We start from the raw sequence: 20648 nt of genomic DNA on the forward strand, positions 1-20648 counted from the left end.
ATAACACGATGAGACGTGACTCTCTTGCGCCAAATTACACCCGGAGGACATGTCTGTGGGAGCCAGCCCTTCGGCAATGAGTCATCCACTGGCTGCAATACACGTTTATGGGGATGGAAGCTTTTTTTGGCTGCCAAGTGTTTCCACTGTATGGGACAGGAAAAGATGCTGAGGCCTTGACTTTGGAGAACGATGAAGTTGTTAGCTCTAAAGTTGCTACAGTATTCAGTGGCAGCAGACTGCGGGCACACAGCCCACAGCACACCAGCCCTGTGCCTGCCCTTCACTTTGATGTAATTCTTGCAGACAGTAATTGCAATAGGAAATCATACCTCCAAGGGGGAAGTTATGGAATATGGCATTTAACATCTTGCTCAGCAGGAAATGATTCTGCTGGCAGGACTGTAAGAATCCACTCCCCAGATAGATCACAGAACCTGAATGTACAGACTCTTCCTGCTGCTCCATAGGAAGACAGGAATGTTCCTTTTCAGTAGAATTAAACCTTTCTGAGTGGCTCCAGGGTCTCATTCTCTCAGTTAAGCCTACATTCTTCTTTACTGCCATCATTTTCTCCTTTAACATAATTTCCCTCCCTTCTGAGTTCAAACAAACCCTGTTGTTGTTGAGTTGCCAAGTCATGTCCGCCTGTCCATGACCCCATATGCAGCATGCCAGGCTTCCTTGTCCGTCACCATCTCCCAGAGTTTGCCTGAGTTCACGTCCATCGAATCAGTGATGCCATCCAACCATCTCATTTCTTCTGTCACCCCCTTCTCCTCCTGCCCTCAATTTTCCCCAGCATAAGGGTCTTTTCCATTGAGTCGGCTATTCCCATCAAGTGGCCAAACTACTGGAGCTTCAGCTTCAGCATCAGTCCTTCCAGTGAGTATTCAGGGTTGATTTACTTAAGATTGATTGGCTTCATCTCCTTGCTGGCCAAGGGACTCTCAAGAGTCTTCTCCAGCACCAAATATGGAGAGCATCCATTCTTTAAGGTCCAACTCTCACATCTCTACATGACTACTGGAAAAACCACAGCTTTGACTATATGGACCCCGGTTTCCTCTCAGAAAGTCCCTCAGCAGGACAGAAGGTTAGGGGAGCAGAACCTGTTCTCTATCTTGATTGTGGTGCTTTGGGTGGTGGTGGTGGTTTCTATTCATAATCAATATGTTAAAAAAATTTGACTTCAAAATAAAACCCCCGACCGTTTTCTGAATCCTACTGCCCTGTGGCTACCATCTTTTCCTTGACACTTGCTCTCTCCAATGAATTCATCAACCCTGAATACTCATCGGAAGGACTGATGCTGAAGCGGAAGCTCCAATACTTTGACCATCTGATTCGAAGAGCTGACTGATCAGGTTCGAAGACCCTGATGCTGGGAGGGATTGGGGGCAGGAGGAGAAGGGGACGACAGAGGATGACATGGCTGGATGGCATCACCGACTCAATGGACATGGGTTTGAGCAAGCTCCAGGAGATGGTGAAGGACAAGGAAGCCCGGCGTGTTGCAGTTCATGGGGTCTCAAGAGTCGGACATGACTGAGCAACTGAAGAACAACAAAAATCCAAGTCTTCCCCAGGTTGACCCCCTGGTCAACTCTCCCCTAGTTGCTTTCTTGCCTCTACAGTGCGCGGTGCTGCAACTTTCTCTTCAGAACCTTGCTGTCTCTCCTCTACCTCTTTACACACTGCTGCTCCTCACGAGCAATGCCAGAATTCCCAGCCCACCACGCTCCCCTCGTGTGTCCGTTCCCTCGGGTATCTCACCCCATCTCCCAGGTCAGAGGCCAGCGTGTGTGCACCTGATGTCCGAATCCACTTCGAGAGAGAGGACAGCCGGCTCGGGTCCCCGTGACCCGCAGGTGCCTCCGCCCGGTCACTGCCTCACGTTTGGCACACGCAGCTGCCCTCACCCATGTGGATGGCTTCCCCGATGGTCCTCCTCCCAGGCCAGAGCCCTGGGATTCGACACGCTCATCAGATCAACGCACGTAGCACAGCAGAAAGGCTCTGTAAACTGCCATGTTCTAGAATGATTATCACTTCCACTCCTGAAAGCTGTTCAAATACTCCTTTGATATGTCTGTAGGTCTCACCTAATTTTTTGTCCAGCTTTTGGTACCCATCTGTATCTCTCTCCCTTGCCCCCAGGGTACTGTGTGTTCTGTTCTTTGTCTCTACTAAAATAACCTTTCCCCCTCTTACGCTGCAGTTCAAGACTCTTTAAAGGCTCCCGTTACGTGTCAAACTGTGTCTCCCACACCCCTCCCCACAAAAGATATGTTTCTGAAGTCCCCTAGTACCTCAGAATCGGAGAAGGCGATGGCACCCCACTCCAGTACTCTTGCCTGGGAAATCCCATGGACGGGGGAGGCTGGTAGGCTGCAGTCCATGAGGTCGCTAAGAGTCTGACATGACTGAGCGACTTCACTTTCACTTTTCACTTTCATGCATTGGAGAAGGAAATGGCAACCCACTCCAGTGTTCTTGCCTGGAGAAAACCAGGGACGGGGAGCCTGGTGGGCTGCCGTCTATGGGGTCGCACAGAGTCGGACACAACTGACGCGACTTAGCAGCAGCAGCAGCAGCACCTCAGAATATGACCTTATTTGGAAACAGATCTTCACAGAGGTGACAAAGTGAAAATGAAGCTGTCAAGTGGACACTAATGCAATATGTCTGGTGTGTGTGTGTTCAGTCGCTTCAGTGGTGTCTGACTCTTTGCAACCCCATGGACTATAGCCCATCAGGCTCCTCTGTCCATGGGATTCTCCAGGCAAGAATACTGGAGGAGGTAGCCATTTCCTTCTCCAAGAGATCTTCCCAACCCAAGGATTGAACCCAGGTCTCCCACATTGTAGGTGGATTCTTACCAGCTGAGCTACCAGGGAAGCCCCTAATATGTCTGATGTCCTTATAAAATAAAAAAAAAAAAAAAAAGGCAGTTTGGACACAGAGAAGGAGGACAAAGTGAAGACACAGGGAGAGCCCCATCCATAAGCCAAGGAAGGCCTGCGGCTGCTGGGAGCCAGAGACGCACTCCCACTGCCCAGAAGGGGCCGGCCCGGCCCACACATTTGATGCCATGTCTCTGTTTGGCCTTAAAATCTTTAATTTGACCCCTCCCTCTCCATCCAACCTTTATTCCCACAAGTTCCCTACTTCGGCCTTCCGGTCAGTCTCCGCACCAATCAGACGTGTCTCCCTCTAGTCCTTATCTGGAAATGGCTCTCCACCTTTGCTTGCGATGTCCCCCACCTGCTTCTCTCTGCCATCAAAACCTCACACATTCTTTAGTCTAATATCAGTCTCTCTTCCACCATCACAGTGTCACCAATCTTTCAGCCGATTGCCTTTTCGCCTTTCTCTAAACTGTCATTGTCAAGTCATCTGTATCTTATACACGGACACCCGATCACACTTGTTCACACAGTTCCCTAACGGTTTCTTTTGTGATGCTCTCAGGTCTTAAATCTCACATTTGCTCAAATGTGAGATTAAATCATGATTATCATTAATATTTGAGTAAAATTTTAAGTCCCTATTGGAAACCACTTTTCCAGACACCTCCCTAGATTTGTTTACTCAATAAAACATCTTTTTGACCAGAGCTTCCCACAGTTCTTCTATTATTTTATTACATAACATCTGATCAGACATTACTGAGCATTTGGGTCAATGAGGAACATCAAAGCTGTGAGTCCAAACTCTTCCTTTCCTCGAAAAGTCACTGGACTTCCTTACCTCTAAAATGTTACTTCTCAGAGTCCTTGTAAAGATAAGATGGAACAATTTACATGAAAGTGATTTTTAAAAGGTGAAGATTTGCTCAAACGTGAGATTAAATCATTATTATCACAGTGCCAGGTTAGCTCAGCTAGTTAGCTGCCCTGCTGAGGAAACTATGGGCTCGGGCCAAGTGAGCTGGCTCTTCTAGACCTGTGCCACAGCAGGCAATAAACTTCACAACTAACAGAGCGGGAGGAAGGATGGGGCAAACCATAGAGCACATCCAGGGGGTCAGCAGGGTTATCTTCATAAAGAAAAGACAGACAGTGTGCAGTCACCTCAGTCCCCCCGAGGGCACGCAGTACCCCAGGCTCTCCCTGACGCACAGCTCTGGTGCAATAAATCCACAGGTAACGCGTCATCCCCAAGTCAAGAGGTTTAACGCTGTATTCTGGTTTTATTTGGTCACTTAGTTCTACTGGTTTTATGACTGAAAGCTAATCAAGAATTGCCAAAACTGCTGAAATACAAAAAGCAGGTTGAGGACTTCCCTGGTGCTCCAGTGGCTAAGACTCCAGGCTCCCAGATCACGCAGCATGGGTTCTATCCCAAGCCAGGGAGCTAGATCCCACATGCCGCAACTAAGACCCGGCAGAGTCAAATAAATAAATTTTTTAAAAAAGCAGGTCGACCTCTGTCAATTTACAATCTCAATATGGTTCATTCCATGAGCATATCAAAAAAGCCAAAGTCCAGTTTCCAAAGAAGACACACTGTGGTGTTACATGGAGTCGATGCGTTTGGTGAGTATTCATGTTTCCAGACCAGCAATCTTTCCGCAGGCATATGAATTTAGACTTGTTTTTCTTAATTGAACGTTTCTTTTTAAAAGGGATTAAATTAACTTCTTTCATTTCACCTTTGATATTTGTTTCACAAACTTTAAACCTTGGCCAACAATTTTGCGTGGTCGGTCTCAAGTTTCAGATGCCAAATACAGACTGCATGTTAGTAAGTATTTCAGCTGTTTTTTATGTGTAAAATTCAGAAAACTGGGCTCTGGGTCTCTACGGCCTGGAAAATAGATCTAGGAGACAAGTAGGAGGTCTGAGTGTCTCCACTGGGAGTGACGCCATCTCTCTGGTCTGTTGGTGACCTCCTGTCCCTACTGACCACCTATCAACAGGTCCCCGCTGAATGGCTGAATAATGCAGACTGAATACTAAAAGACCCAGACCTGGCAGTGCTTTGGTGAATGCCTTTATCCAAGGGACTTGATGGAGAGGAAATGGTTTCGGAAAAATATCTAAGAAAAGAAATCTATTTAGTTCTACTTAGATTTAGTTCCAGCATGGAGCATCCTGTGTGGAATAAGCCCCAAACATGCCAAGAATATCTTGTACTACGTTGCAAATGAAAACCAGCTCCCATGCAGACGGAATTCAGAATTTCATAACTCAACATATCTGGCCCTCTCCCATTACAGAAACTGCTTTTAACTATTCAAAGCAAATTCTTAATTATTTCCCATTCTTGACATGCAAAGGCTTTTTAGAAAGTAGTGTGAATTTGATCTGTAATAGATGCTTATTAAAAATTCAGAAATTTTGTTTAAGCAGTTAGGTGGACTACAAGTAAAAGCCTTATAGAGGAAATCCCAGACAGATCCAAATGATTTTTTTCTTTCAATGAGATCATTTTAAAAATGAATAAAACATACCTTCCCCTGTGGGGTCTGGAGCTGAAGCAGAGACATTAAGAGTAATGGGGCAAAAAGGAATACTTTGCACAGACTCCCTCCCCCCACCACCCTCCCACTTCTTCCTGTTTCAAGCTCCTAGATCTTCTCCTGTTGTCTGGGTGGGGGGTGGGGCTTGGCAGCTTCCAGTGGGTTGTAGCCTTTAGGCATCAATTTCTTTGTACTTCAGATTTCTGGACTGAGATATTTGGGGAGGAAGGGGATGAAGGCCACTTTAAGGGTAATTGCTACTTGATGGCTGAAAATAGGCAAAAACAGAAGACCCCCCACCCCACCCCGTTAGCCTCTGCTCATCCTTCTTCTAAGCATATGGCACCCAGTCACATCACTGCCTTGTACAGCAAGACTATGTGACTTCTGTGTGATCTGGGACGAAAGAAAGTATCTGTCATCTCAGGCTCGTTTGTTCTAGGGTGTGTGGCACAACAGGCTGATGGGCACTGCTTCTCTAAAATGGAAATAACTTAGTGAAAAAAGACTTCTTCATGGCACCAGGTATCTGGAGGCTACATTCTGTAGCTATTTGTTAAGTTTGCCCTTGATCAGTGGTTTCATCGTTGGCTATGATTTACCAGAGAAAGACATGTAATTTTTGCCATTTCTGTTCTGCTGCTATCAAGACATAAACATTCAGCCTATTTGAGTATCTTTTTATCCACTTCTCGTGGGTAACTTCTGACTGGTCATGCTAAAAGAAGGGGGATATCCCGGCTTGTGCTCACATTCCTTAGAGGTTCACTTTTATTATCTCCTTCTTTCACTAATCTGGCAATTATTTTGCTTTTCATAAGCAGAATCCAAGGCAGGAATATCTAAATAGACATTTCTCCAAAGAAGACAAGCAGATGGTCAAAAAGCATATTTAAAGAAGCTCAGTATCGCTAATTAGTAGAGAAATGCAAACCAAAATGAGGTATCACTTCACACTGGTCAGAATGGCCATCATCAAAATGTCTACAAACAATAAATGCTGGTGGGACTGTAAATTACACAACTATTATGGAGACTAGTATGGAGGTTTCTTAAAAACTAAAAACAGAGCTACTATATGATCCAGCAATTCCACTTTAGGGGATACATCCAGAGAAAACCATAATTCTCAATGATACATACATCCCAATGTTCGTCTCAGCACTACTTACAATAGCCAAGACATGGAAATAACCTAGGTGTCCATCAACAGAGGAATGGATAAAGATGTGGCACATATACACAATGGAATATTACTCAGCCATAAAAAAGAATGGAATAATGCCATTTGCAGCAACATGGATGGATTATCATCCTAAGTGAAGTAAGTCAAAGACAAATATCATATGATATCACTTACATGTGAAATCTTAAAAAAAAAAGATACACATGAACTTACTTACAAAATAGAAACAGACTCACACAATATGGCTACAAAGGGGAAAGATGGGGGAGGGATAAATTAGGAGTTTGGGATTAACATATATAAGTCTCCTACCTACAAACTGTCAAGTTGTGAACTTTCAAAGATGTGATCACGCATTCCAACAATGTCAGGCATGAGACTGCAGCTTGCCCTTCATCTCCTGTTGTTGATGGTCCTTCAGCTCTACCATCGCCCACCCTCCTCTGCCTCCTCCAATCAGTAACTCCTTGCCTGTTTACTCGATGTCAGACTCTGTATGCCAGCTGTTGTACTGTACTACTGAACATTTCAAGGTACTATACTGTAAGATTTAAAAATTTTTTTGCATTTTTATGTATTATTTGTGTGAAAATTATTATAAAACTATTACCGTACAGTACTATATAGCCCACTGTGTTGCTTGGGTACCCAGGCTAACTTTGTTGGACTTACAAAACCAACTGGACTTGCAAATGCGCTCTCAAAATGGAACTTGGTATGTAGGGGGACTTACTGTTCACACTAGTATATATAAAATAGATAATAGATAAACAGCAAGGACCTACTGTATAGCACAGGGAACTCTACTCAGTATTCTATAATAACCTCTAGGGGATATAATCTGAAAAAGAATGTATATATGTATATGCATAAATGAATCACTTGGCTGTACACCTGAAATTAACACAATATTGTCAATTAACTATATTCCATTATAAAATAAAAAATAAATTAAAAAAAAAAGAATCCAATGCAGGAGGTAGGCAGAGGGCGCCCTGGACATATGCTGAACAATGCCAGGGTGCCAGTGGACCCAAGCTTCACCAGGAGACAATTCACTCACCAACACGAGGGAGACGATGCACACCGAGACAGGCTGTGCTGCAGGAAAAGATGCTCAGCATCTCTAATCACCAGAGAAATGCAAATCAAAACCATAATGAGGTATCACCTCACACCCGTCAGAATGTCCATCATCAAAAAGTCTACAGAGAATTCCCTGGTAGTCAAGGAGTAAGGGTTTAGCCCCTGGTTGGAGAACTAAGATCCCATAAGCTGTGAGGCACAGCCAGAAAAATAAAAATAATTAAAAATAAATAAAAAGTCTACAAATAAATGCTGGAGAGGATGTGGAGAAAAGGAAACCCTTCTACATTGCTGGGAATGTAAGTTGGTGTAGCCACTATGGAAAGCAGCATGCAAGTTCCCCAGAAAAGTAAAAATAGAATTTCCATATGATCCAACAAACCCATCCCTGGGCATACATCCAGACAAAACTGTAATTCAAAAAGATACATGCACCCCATCCATGGTCATAGCAGAAAATTCTCAATAGTCAAGACATGGAAACAACCTACATGTCCATCAACAGATGAATGGAGAGGAAGACAAGGCACATACATGCATTGGAGTAGTACTCAGCCGCAAAAAGAATGAAATAAGGCCACCTGCAACAACCTGGATGGACCTAGGGACCACCATTCGGAGGAAGTCAGAAAGACAAATACCATGTCACTTACACGTGGGATCAAAATACAAATAACCTATGAAGCAGAAACATAATCATGGACTTGTGGTTGCCAAGGGGGCGGGGTTTGGAAGAAGGATGGAGTGGGAGGTTGAGATTAGCAGAGGTAAGCTGTTACACGTAGAATGGATAGACAAGGTCCTACTCTATGGCACAGAGAACTACATTCGATATCCTATGATAAACCATAATGGAAAAGAATATTAAAAAAAGAATGTACATATATGTATGCATATGCAGAACTAAATCACTTTGCTGTACAGCAGAAATGAACACAACACTGCAAATCAACTATACTTGAATTAAAAACATATTAAAACTAAAGGAAACTGAGTTAACCTTGAACTACACAAAAAGGGAGGGGTCAGAACTGACCCCAAGCTTCCCTTCTTTTGAGTCCTGCAGGTTCCTGCCCTTTCCCGTCCCCTCCTGTGCCTCCAGTTCACTATCTCCACTCCCAGCAGAATTCTAACTGAGGCAGGCTGCCCAGCTACAAAGACAGCCAGGTGCCCTGCCATTGTGCCCAACAGCGAGGACATCCAGGCAAGCTAACAAGATGCAAATCCCCTGCAATGTGGCTAATGCCTTTTTTTTTTTTTAATCCCTCAGTGAAGGCCCAGAAAACTCATTCTTTCAGATGGGTTTATAATATAGTCTTCACACCATGGTCGAATGTTTAACACTAATTTAAATAAATTGCATGTGGTCAGTAAAAGAGAACATTCTGTCTTTGTTTAGTCTGAGAGGCTGTTTTCAAGATGAAAGAGACCTGATCCTGTCCTCTAAATTAAGGCAAATCTCAAGGACTGCTATGCCCCTATTATGGGTTATTTTGATATTAATGAACTGTTTGATGGCTGGGGAAGGAATATCACAGGAATGGAACCATGTACCGGACTGGGGATCGACAGAAAGTGTCACTTTATCCAGGTCGTGTTGAAGGGCCAAGAACACAACTTTTGCTGCCAAAGGAATCAACTCGCAGGCATCTGAGCTGAATTATAGAGGGGGCTCCTAGCCCAGCCCTAGACCTGGTTACCCAGGTAAGGAAATCAGTGAACAGGTGGGAGAAGGATGATCATTGATGTCTAATGGCACCACCAAAGCTTGAAAATTCCTTCAAGGCTCCTGCTCTGCCTTTTACACTATTGTACCTCTTAGATCATAAAGCAGTGGGTTTGAAACATAATATTTGTTCAACAAATCCTGTTGGTTGACAGATGGGGCTTGAAAAACAGCTTTCCTTTCTCCTACCTGATTGGACAGAACATTCTAAAACAAAACTGGGTGTAATCTTTCACATTTTTGGTCTTCCGTCAGATCTCTCTTTTCAGGAGTCTTAACCTGAGAGCCTTCCCGTGTTGTTTGTTTCCTGGTCCTTAAAACCAGCATCCTTGAAGGTCGGCAATGAAAGTTCTAAAACGCCAGTCCTGAGCCTAGAGGGGGACAAGCAGGTCGGCCAGACTTTATGCCTCTCTAGATAGTTTGGTTTAGAAAAACTGAAACCAAAAAAGACATTGCTCAAACAGCAGACGTTCTGAAACCTGAAAAACATTTCCCATAAAGATATAGTGATTTAAATGGCTAATCAACTTCCAGAACTCCAACTGCCTCCAGCATATTTGTGCAAATTGCTCTGGTGCCAGAAGTCTGCATGTTGATCATTGTACTGCAGGTAGGGCGGAAGTGAACCAGTTCCACAGCTTCTGAGACCTTCTACACTGTCATAAATGAGTAAAGATGCTGACCGACACAGTGTTTTTGTTTGACTCAAGGACACATCCTAATCTTTCTGGCCAGCTCTTCTGCCTAAATAAATTTCATCCAGACATCCAGTATGTTATGAAAAAAAAGAAAGTATTGTAAATTCTAGGGAGAGGATATTTCAGTTCTAGGATCAAGATGAGATTCAAAGAGAGGATATGCAAAACTAATAGTTTTACATAGCAAGGAGCCAGTATCCGTATTTGCCAAGGAGCTCACTTTCTGAGGTGGAATTACCACTCCACTCTTCAAAAATACATAAAAGCTGAGTGGCTGGTAAACAATTCGCTCAGTGTCATTAGATTTCCTCCCCTTCGTTTCCTCTCTAGCTACTTATCTCGAAGGCTGCATTTACCAATTCTTCTAACTCTAGGAACAAATACTAGCCATATCAAAGACTTACCATTTTCTTGCAGAGAAAATAAACTAAACTCTTAGATAACTGGCACTGACTTTTTTAGACCTGTCAACAGGCAGGCCAGTCTTAAGGTCTGATATCTAAGAGGATAAGAAATAATGCTGGTGATGGAAAACGACAGAGCCTCAGCTCTGACGCAAAATATTTAAGATAACAGTCTCAGAGAGGCCTCGCAAACAGATATCCACGAAGGTATTTTCTCATGAAACCCCAAAGGAAAACCATCACCGTTTCTATCTGCCTCATTAGCAGCAGCATCAAAAGCACCCTGCCAACACCTGCCAGCATCAACCTTCAGAACCTGTGCAAATCAAACTAAGGTCATCTTTGGGGGATTTACAATCCAAGATGGATTTACTGCAAACCAAGCAGTGTCATTTTCAGTAATAAGAGAAGGAGAAGGTTCTGATCATGTTATCTTCCCAGGTTTTAGGATTTCAGGACGGCACTTTGAAAGTGCCAATTACCAGACTGGGTTATATCTCTGTTGAGTAGGCCGAATTCTCATCAAGCAATAGCTGGAGTGGTGATGAGTTACTGCTGCTCAGACAAGGCCAAATAAACATATCACGCCTGAGCCCCAGGGTAAATATCCAGCCTCTTTCTAAAGCAAGCAGTGGACAGAAATTCCAAGGACAGAATTCAAGCCAAGGATAAACCAAATAAAAGGTCAGTGCGTATGCTCTGTTCAGTGTGAAGAAATGTGAGAAGAAAGGTGAGAAGTTCTTTCCATTTGTGTTTCAGTAGGAAGCAGGAACAAAAAGCTGACCAGGCAATCAGGAAACCATGCAAGTCAACATTAAAATGATGATGCAAGAAAAATAATTCAAGACCTATGGCACATACGGCTTCCCTGGTTGCTCAGATGGTAAAGAATCTGCCGGCAATGCAGGAGACACTGGTTCAATCCCTGGGTCAGGTTTACTTTTGAAAGATACAATGGAATTTCCAATGGAGGATTTGATAAAGAGTTTTCCAGGAAAACAAATGCAGGATTTGGGAAAATGTTCTAATACTGATAAGGGGACACAGTCAGCTAAACAAACTTGCCTCTAAAAGGTAGATATCCTAGATTCCATGAGCCAAAATAGAGTCATGGTATGTACCTAAATAAGACAGTATAAAAAATGGTGGAAAGAAAAAGGTAGGGTCCACAGAAAAGAATGTACAAACGTGGGCGTGAGTGAGACTGGTGCAGTCCCACCCCTCCCCAGCCCAAAATATGAATTATCTCCACCATGAAGACACTTCCTTAGTGTAAGCGGCCATGCCCCACTCAACCAAATCTGGGTTTACCCTAAAGGAGGAATGAGGTAGTTTTCTTTTAAAATTGTTGTTGTTTGTTGTTCAGCAGCTAGGTTGTGTCTGACTCTTTGGGACTCCATGGACTGCAGCATGCCGGGCTCCTCTGTCCTCCACTACCTCCTGGAGTCTCCTCAAATTCACATCCATTATTGACTCTTAATTGCTAGATACATTTGAAGAGGAAGGAAACAAGGTAATGTGCGTCATAAAGAACTCAATCAAATCCTTCGCATCTTTGGTTCAGGTTGTGGTAGCCCAAGGGTTCTGAGTCATTTCTGCTCTTTTGTTCCTTTCAATCCAAAGGCAACTAAATTTGCCAGGGATGAAATCACGTGGCCATCTGAGACCGGAGGTCAAGAGAACGACAGGTAGTGAACCCAGCAAGCACGGTAAAGGACCCGGAAACACCAACGAGTCGCGCAACAAACCCACCCTATATCCTATGGATTGATGCAAAAGTTACAAAAAAAGCATTGGTGAGCGTTGTTCCTATGACAATAGTCCCTCCCACCCGAGGGGCTCACCTACTCTTTGGATGTCTAGGTGCTTAAAATTAACCACTTAAAAAGCATTTGAATCTAAAGCTGTCTCTGCTCTTAAGGTTGGTGAATCCTGAGGGGAGGGGAAGGGTGGAGAGAGAACTAGCTTCCTGTGGGATTGGATTACAGGTGGAAACTAATTTAGGGTTCATAGAAACATGGGATCTGACAGGCGCTTTATGAGACCAGCCTTCCTCCCCACTCCCACTCTTACCTAATTTGTCCGCACCATGCGGTTTTCAACATGGGGCATGTATTTTCAGAAGGTATCAATCCACAAAAGCCCAGAAAACCCTCAAAAATCAACATCTCTCTCCTCCAAGAAGCCAGACTTGCAGTATCAACTTGGGCAGAGGATCAGAGTGGAAGCTACTTAGGAAGGAACCCGGTTTCAGGAGTTGGTTGGAGGAAAACAACCGAAATGTAACGAGACAGAGAGAAGGAAATCCATCTTTTCGACAGTTATTAAATCGCGCGCTGTAAGGTTACAGAATATCTTTTTCTCTCAGTTGCAAAATGACGAGGAAAGCGAGCTGGGCTCGCCCCTTTCCGGACTGGCGGAGGGTCTCGGCCCCCGGAGAGCGGGGCAGGCGCGGGGCGGGTGGCGGGTTCCCGGCTCCCGCAGCACCAGCCCCCGCCCCGGCCGGCGGACCAGGGCCCGGAAGCCGAGTCTCCGCCGGCTCCGCGCTCCGCGATCTCCGAGCCGGCGCCAGGAGGGGCGGCTCCGGGTGACGCGGCCCAGCCCACGGGCGCAGCCGCCCACGCGCAGCGCGGGCCGCCGTCCAGCAACCACGACTTACCGCGCGACGGCGACGCGCTCGGCGACTGGAGCGGCGTGTGCGGCCCGCGGCGGCTGAAGCCGCGCACCCGCCGGCGATTTCGGGCTCTAGGCTAAAGCTGCGAAAGCGGACGAGCCGAGGGAGCGCCGCCTCTCCGCTGGATCCCCGAGGGCCTGGACTCGGCGTCCTCGCTTCCAACAGGCTCTCGGGTCGGTCACTTCCATCCCGTGCTCAGGCCCGGGGCTGAGACATCTGTTTTCCATCAACCGCGCGGCCCCGGCAAATCCTGGATTACGCGCCGCCCGGCGCCCGCCGCTTTCCCGGCCCCGGCGCGGCGCTAATCCCCGCACAAAAGGCAGGCGAAGCGCACGCAATGCGGCGCCCCTGTCCAGACAGCTTCCCCCGCGCGCAGACTGCGGGCTCGGCGGCCGGCTCCCGGGGGAGGGCAGATCGCAGTCCTGGGGCAGGGGAAGGGTGGGCGCGGTCCTCGGGGCTGCTCCCGCGCACGCTTCCTCCCCCAGCTCTGTAAACACGCTGCAAAGTCTGTCCCTTCGGGGGAATGACTTCAGTTTGACGCGGCTGTAAAGGGCCAGCCTCCAGAACAGAATGGCTCATTATTCAAAGCGATCACAACCCCCAAAGGGAGAGAAGGAAAAAAACATCTCTGCGTTTAAGTAAATTCTGACAATGAGCACGGAAAACGAGGAGAAATTACTGTCTCAAGGTCTTCCATTTTATTCTGTAAATTAGATCGAGGTAGGGAATCTCCCCGCTCCGTCCCCTCCCCTTCCTTCCGCCTAGAAACATTTGCGTGCCTCCTCTGTGCCAGGCACGAGGCTGGGGAAACACTGACGGAAAAAACCTGAGGGCTCTACTCGAAAGTGCCTAACTAGTAGCAGGGCAGGGGAAGGGGAGTGGAAACCAATGATTTCAGCGGTTGTGAAACTGCTGTAATAGTCCATGTCCAGAGGGTTACAGGAACACTGAAATGGGTTTTGAATCATGCTGGAAATCAAGGCAGGCTTCCCCAGAGGAGGCTGCCATTGAGTTCTGAAGACTGAACGGGCATCAGGTGGAATGAAGAGGAAGAAGATCTGAACATCTGAATGACCGCAGAAAGCAGATGAGAGGTGCAATGGTGAGAGACGGGATTATGCAGGACAGCAAGGAGTCAGATCATAAAGATCTTATTGGCTCATTTCTGACCTTTGCACGCGGCGAGGCCTCTCTGAAGAATTTTAAAGCAGATAAGTGACTTGATTTGATTTGCGTTTCAGAGAGATCGGTTGTGCAAGGCATCTGAAGGAAGACAGTCTAGGAAAGGAGTGGAGGTGGGGCTGGGATGGATGAGAAGTACTCCAAAGATATGCCACAGGTGGAACCTTTAGGATTTGTTGCCAAGACGCAAGGGGGAGCAGAGCTGTAGGCAGGCACTCAGGCTTCTGACATGGCCAGCGGGGTAGATGGAGGGTGCCCCTCACCGAGAGACAAATGAAGACGAGGAAACAAGTGGTTTCTGGTTTCTGTGGGCTATCCAACTGCAAATGTTGCAGCAGGCAAGCCTGCCACATGGACCTATGCAGTATTTGGGGTATTACGAGCTAAAAATATAAATTAGACCATTTTCCATTTATAAGAGGGCTTCCCAGATGCCTCAGTGGTAAAAGAATCTGCCTGCCAACGCAGGTGGCGCAAGGAGACGCTGGTTCAATTTCTGGGTCCGGAAGATCCCCTGGAGGGAGAGATGGCAACCCACTCCAGTATTCTTGCCTGGAGAATCCCATTGTCAGAGGAGCCTGGTGGGCCCTAGTTTATAGGGTTGCAAAGAGTTGGACACAACTGAGCAACTGAACATGCAAACACACACCACTTAGAAGAAGAAGGTAAGTACAGGAGTAAAGGAAATACACAACATTTGTTAGAGCTTCCATACCACCAACGGAGTGGCTTAAACAACAGAAATTTATTGTCTCATAGTTCTAGAGGCTAAAGATCCAAGTTCAGTGGGTGAACAGAGCCATGCTCCCTTGAGGGCCCCAGGAAAGGATCTGTGCCAGGACTCTCCCCTGGCTTCTGATAGTTCCTGACTTGTGGCAGGATAACTTCAATCACAGGACCTTCTCCCTGTGTGAGGGTCTGCGTCCAATTGTCCCCTTTCTATAAAAACACCAGTGATACTGGACTGGGGCTTCCCAGGTGGTGCTAGTTGTAAAGAGCCTGCCTGCCAAGGCAAGAGATGAGACTTAAGAGACGCAGGTTTGATCCCTGGGGCGGGAAGATCCCTTAGAAGAGGGCAACCCACTGCAGTATTCCTTTCCTGGTGAATCCCATGGACAACTGAGCCTAACGGGCTACAGTCCATAGTGTTGCACAGAGTTAGACACGACTGAAGGGACTCAGCACGCACCCTGGATACTGGATTAGAGGTCACCCCACTCCAGTATCGGAGAAGGCAATGGCACCCCAGTCCAGTACTCTCGCCTGGAAAATCCCATGGATGGAAGAGCCTAGAAGGCTGCAGTCCATGGGGTCGCTGAGGGTCGGACACAACTGAGCGACTTCTCTTTCACTTTTCACTTTCATGCATTGGAGAAGGAAATGGCAACCCACTCCAGTGTTCTTGCCTGAAGAATCCCAGGGACAGGGGAGCCTGGTGGGCTGCCGTCTATGGGGTCACACAGAGTCAGACCCGACTGAAGTGACTTAGCAGTAGCAGCCACTCCAGTATGAACTCATTGTAACCACTTACATCTGCCCTTATTTCTATCTATTTTGAAATTGTATTTGCATAGAAAGTCACATTCTGAGGTACTGGCTGTGAGGATTTCAACAGAGGGATTTTAGTGGGACACAATTCAACCCATAACATTCACAGTGCAAATTAAGTTATCGAGTGGGATTCAATACGGAGTTGTAGAGAAACACCAGTTTGAAGTGGCTAAAAGAGCAGCTCTGGGTGGAAAGTGAGAAAAAGACGATTAGAAGGTACGAGAAGGATGACACAATGAAGAGACGTGTTGAGAGGGGTCATCAACATCGCCAAGTGCTTCCCAAGTCAGGCCAGACAGAGCTAGAAATCGCCATTGCCTCTGGCAGTGTGCTAGTCGTTGGACCTAATGATCAGAACACATGAGCTTCAAATACTTTGCTCCAGTATTTTGTGATCTTAAAATCATTGCCCAGGGAATTCCCTGGAGGTCCAGTCGTTAGGACTCAGTGCTGTCACTGCCGGGGCCTGGATTTGATCCCTGGTTGGGAAACTAAGGTCCTGCAAGCCGCACAGGACCTCAAAAAATAAAAAATAAATCTAAAAAACCCCATCATTATCCAGCAAACTCCCGGAGGGAACTGGGGGTAGTGGACATCAGTTTGACTCGTCCCCACGCCCAGCCTGCTTTCTCAGCCTCCTTTACGGCCGGGGCTTGACACCGTGGCCTAGGCTCTGGCAGTCGGGTGGATAGTTGCTAGGCTTCAGTCTGGATGAAAGCCATATGGGAAAGCAGACTCTAAGGACGCTGCTTTCTGTGAGGTGGTGGAATCTGGTAGAAAGATATGGAGGCCCAGGGCCAGCAGGGGTGAAGGTCCAAGACGCACATGCCCAGAGGAACAGTGCTGGGCTCATACCGGAACCTTCCTGTGACACAATGTAGGCATCGTTCTCAGTGGGGTAACCTCTAAGTCTAATTCTCTGGATTACTCGGAGATTCTCTGAGCCATGTAATAGTCTTGGAAAAAAAAAAAAAAAATAACTGGCTTTATTGAGATATAATTCACACACTATAAAATTCATCCATTTAAACTGTGTAATCCATATATAGATGCTAGATAACCAACAAGATACATATATGTGTGTGTATATGACTGAATCTCTTTGCTAGACACTGAAAGTAATGCAACACTGTAAATCAACTATACTTCAATTTTTAAAAAATGAATCTTCAAAAAAAGGGTACAACCCAGTGGCTTTTAGTATATTCACAAGATTGTGCAAGCATCTAAGTCCACTCTCTACGTCCAGGACGTTTTCATCACCCTGAAGAGAAACCTCACGTGCACCCGTGATCACTCCCCATTTCCCCCTCCTCCCAGCCCCGAGCCACCACTAATCTACTTTGTGTCTCTAGGGATTTGCCTGTTCTGGGCATTTCACATGAATGGAGGCATATACCATGTGGTCTTTTTGTTTTTGGTTCTGGCTTCTTTAACTGATGAAAAAATTTTTTAAGATTTATCCGTATTGTAGCACGAACGAGTGCATCATTCCTTGTATTGCCAAATAATATTTCATTGTCTGGATATACTACATTTCGTTTATTTCGTGGATTGTTTTCACTTTTTGGCTAGTATGAATAATGCTGTTTAAACATTTGTGTGCACGTTTTTGTATGAACATATATTTTCATTTATCTTGGGTATATATCTAGGAGAATTCCTGGGTCATAGGATAATTCTATGTTGAAAAATTTGAGGAACTGCCAGACTGTTTTCTAAAGCAGTTACATCATGTTACACTATCACTAGAAATACATTAGGGTTCTAATCTCCTAGTGGGCATAAAGTGGTATCTCATTGTGGTTTTGACTGGCATTTTCGTAATGACTAATTATGCTGAATATCTTTTCATGTGCTTCTTGACCATTTGTGTATCATCTCTGAAAAAATGTCTATTAAAATCCTTTACGTGTTAGGGGAACTGTCCCAAACTACCTGACCTGGCCAGGCACCATAGTAACCACCTGCACGAGTCATCCTGCAACAGGAGCTTCTGGTAAAGAACTTGAAACCAAGAGGCTGCCACCAACCAGAAGAATTCAGAACAGGTCCAAAGGACAGAGGAGATGCCAGTTCATATGTCCGGCCAAGCTCCCAGAATCCTTCTCAATAAGATCCATCCTGAGTGATGCTTGTTCCCCTCGGAAGAGCCCTGAGTCAGAATGACTGGCCAGAGGTAACCCGGCACCTAACCCGGGTTAGGGGGTTAGGTGGGGTTAGGTGGCTCACCTGAGACTGAGGCACGTGGAGCGCAGTCCTCCCGGGTCCCCCCGCCCTCTTGCTCTCTGCCCACGAGCCCCTTTTCCGATAAACGCTCTTGCTTTGTCAACACGAGGGTCTCTCTGAACAATTCATTTCCAAGTGTTAGGCAAGAGCCAACCCTCAGGCCCTGGAAGGGGTCCCCCTTTCTGCACCATACCCATTCGAATTTTTGTAAATTTGCTAAAAAAAAATCCACAATCGTAAGCACTTTAATCATTTTTAAGTGCACAGTTCAGTGATATTAAGTACATTTATTCACATTGTTGTGCAACCATCATTCTTTGCCCATTCTTAATTGTCTTTTTAAATTTATCTTTTAGTGTTTAATTTTTATATCCTGGAAATAAGTCTCTTAATGGAAAATGATTTGAGAATATTTCCTCTCATCCTGTAGGTTATTCTTTCACTGTCTTGAGGGTGTTTTAATAAAATTCTTTAATAAATTCTCTTCATGCTCAAACTAACTAGCATTGTCAGTATCTAAGAACATTGACAGATGCACTGGGTTGGGTTAAATACCATTTTTCCCCCCAAAACAACCTGTCTCATATCACATCTTATATCCATTACTGACTTAGAACTTTGGGTTTTGTTATTTTTCCTAAAGCCTTCCCTATTTTATCTGAATCCCACTCTATGATATTGTGATTTATAAGAAGAAGTACACATTCGGTCTTCGTTCCATTTCTGGCACAGAGCTTCCTAAAACCCTTGAACTGTCCTGAGTGATAAGACCCATAAGTGTGTCTTGTTATGTTAATGAGGTGACTTGTGGATCACACCGGAAGGATAGAGGCTGGCTGGAATGCTCAGTCCCACACCCTGACTTCTAGGGAGGAGAGAAGGGCTGGAGGTTGATCAGTTTCCACTGACCCGTGATTTAACCAATCATGCCTATGCAATGAAGCCTCCACAAAAACTCAGAAGGACATAGTTCTGAGAGCCAGGCTGGGGAGCACACGGAGATTCAGGGAGAGGAGTGTCCCTGGAGAGGCCCCAAGGCTCCTCAGCCTTCCCCCGCCCTCGCCCCGTGTCTCTCTCCACCCATCCCTTCCTGAGTTATATCCTTCCATAATACTGGTGATCTAGTAAGTAAAGCGTTTCTCTGAGTGCTGTGAGCTGCTCTAGCAAGTGAACTGACCCTAAGGAGGGGGTCATTTAAACCCCCACCTATAGGTGGTGGACCAGAAGCACAGGTGCTAACCTGGCCTTGTGACTGGCTTCAGAAGGGAGTGGCGGTAGGTGGGGGAGTGGAGGGTGCGGTCTTGTGAGACCAAACCCTTGGCCTGTGGGCTCTGATGCACTCGCTCTCCAGCGATCAGTGTCGGAACTGAATTGGACTGTAGGACACCCTGCTGGTGTTGCAGAAGATTGCTTGGTGGTGGTGGTGGGAACTGCTGCCTACCCCCCACCCCCATACAAGTGTAGCAAATTGTGCTCAGGATCCTCCTGTGCGACTCTTTGGTGACCCCGTGGATACTGTAGCCCACTGGCTCTTTTGTCCATAGGATTCCCCAGGCACGAATACTGGGTGGGTTGCCAGTGCCCTCCTCCAGGGATCTACCCAACCCAGGGATTGAATCCAAGTCTCTTGTGTCTCCACCACCCAATTATTTCTCATCTCTCTCTGGTCCCACCCCAGACTGCAGTCCTGTACGGTACCCCCCGCCCCCACCCCAAACACACATATGCCTCCATCCCTCTCCAGTCCTTCCCTTCCTGCTATAAGGCTATAGTCTCTCGGAATCTAATGAATGAGATTGATGTCCTGTTTAATCTTTGGATCATCCTCAGCGCCCAAGACAAGGCTTTGTGAAAACTTGCAGCACAGTAAACACATGTTCAAAGGAACTTAATCTTATGCCTTATTTCCTTACTCTCTTTGTTTTATTCTAAAATTATATTTATGCAGTCCTTGATTTTAATCTTTTCTCTAAATGAACACCTCTGGGGGATCTGAAATGGGTTGCAGGGCAAATCTATTGTGTTCAATTTATGATTGGAGAAATGGGATTCTTTGGGGAATTAATTAATCTCTACAAGTTTGTGAAACAGTGAGAGAAGGTAAAACTTCACAGATAAAGTTCTCAGGACCCAGAGAGGAAGTAAAGAGTAGTATTTGACACATCGTGTGTCTAAGTTGAAGGTATTCCCTGGCAGATTCTTGTGGAGGGCTGGGCTTCCTGACTGCTACTGCCCAGTGCTTTGGGACATCTCTAACCTCGCCTTCTGCTCCTCTGCCTGTAGAGCAGTCTTCAACTCCTCAGAGCAGGCACTGACTGCTGGGTACTGTTGGAAACAGCTGGAAAGAGCCCATGTTCATTCAGTTATAGGTCCATACACAGAAATCTGTCACATTTCTATACACTAACAACAAAAGATCAGAAAGAGAAATAAAGGAAATAATCC

General features: G+C 45.9%; 1 protein-coding gene and 1 long non-coding RNA gene across 7 annotated transcripts in view; one reads left to right on the plus strand and one right to left on the minus strand.

Annotated features, from left to right (window-relative positions):
* The window catches only part of TRIM2 (tripartite motif containing 2), a 128101-nt gene that overhangs the window by 95623 nt on the left and 11830 nt on the right, over positions 1-20648 (minus strand). Inside the window, exon 1 of one of the 5 annotated variants that reach the window (XM_061383948.1) lies at positions 13227-13349. The exons of 3 other annotated variants lie outside the window; for them this stretch is intronic. The gene's annotated coding sequence lies outside the window, so the exon portion shown is untranslated. Of the gene's footprint in view, positions 1-13226; positions 13350-20648 lie in introns of those variants that run through there. One more of the 5 variants, XM_061383946.1, reaches the window with a different exon arrangement.
* On the plus strand, positions 8476-19624 carry LOC133228502 (uncharacterized). Of its 2 annotated transcripts, none has more exons than XR_009730229.1 (3): positions 8476-12080; positions 12191-15088; positions 17894-19624. It is a non-coding gene; the product is annotated as an uncharacterized LOC133228502 (long non-coding RNA). The 2 variants fall into 2 exon arrangements; XR_009730228.1 differs by lacking the exon at positions 17894-19624 and having other exon boundaries at positions 11028-11251; positions 11934-12080; positions 12191-13909.

This window comes from Bos javanicus, chromosome 17 (assembly GCF_032452875.1).
Source record: "Bos javanicus breed banteng chromosome 17, ARS-OSU_banteng_1.0, whole genome shotgun sequence".
NCBI classification, from domain to species: domain Eukaryota; kingdom Metazoa; phylum Chordata; class Mammalia; order Artiodactyla; family Bovidae; genus Bos; species Bos javanicus.